Genomic DNA, 665 nt, shown 5'->3' on the forward strand with positions numbered 1-665 from the left:
TTTTGATAAGAATGTGATCATGCCGTTTGGGGCAATTCCAACCAACAAGTTTCACAGTGTTGTGTTTCTTGTAGTCGGACCATGTCAACGCCTGCAACTGTCGATGCCATGGTTGTTCTGTAAATATCTCTGTGTAGTCGAGAATGCATCTCAGTGCTGGGCATTTATTTATTATCTTTCGGCTGCGTGGACCTTATCAAATCACGATCTATAAGCATATTCATTATATATCAGTACAAGTTACAATGCAAAAGAAAATAGTGAATTGAACTAATTTATACAATCACAAGATTATAGCTGAAAATTGCAATGTCAAATACTGATTAAAATTATCCAATGTACTGGGAATCAGAAGAGACATGATTAGTCAGGAGACTCGTGACTAAGATTTGTACTACACAACTTTACTTACACATGTACATGCAGAACTCATTCTGAAGTCATCGAACGTGCATACAGCCTGTGGACAGTATAGTAACAGGTGAAAACCTCACAAATACTTTTCATATTAACTATTGATAGTTATAGAAATCATACATTTGATTTCATTCCCCCCCCCCACCTCCCACCCCCTCCCCCACACCCCCCCCTCCCCACCCCCACACCCCCACTCCACACCCCCTCCCCCCCCCCCATCCCACTCCCCCCCATCCCACTCCCCCCCA

This window comes from Rhinoraja longicauda, chromosome 25 (assembly GCF_053455715.1).
Source record: "Rhinoraja longicauda isolate Sanriku21f chromosome 25, sRhiLon1.1, whole genome shotgun sequence".
In the NCBI taxonomy this organism is placed as follows: domain Eukaryota; kingdom Metazoa; phylum Chordata; class Chondrichthyes; order Rajiformes; family Arhynchobatidae; genus Rhinoraja; species Rhinoraja longicauda.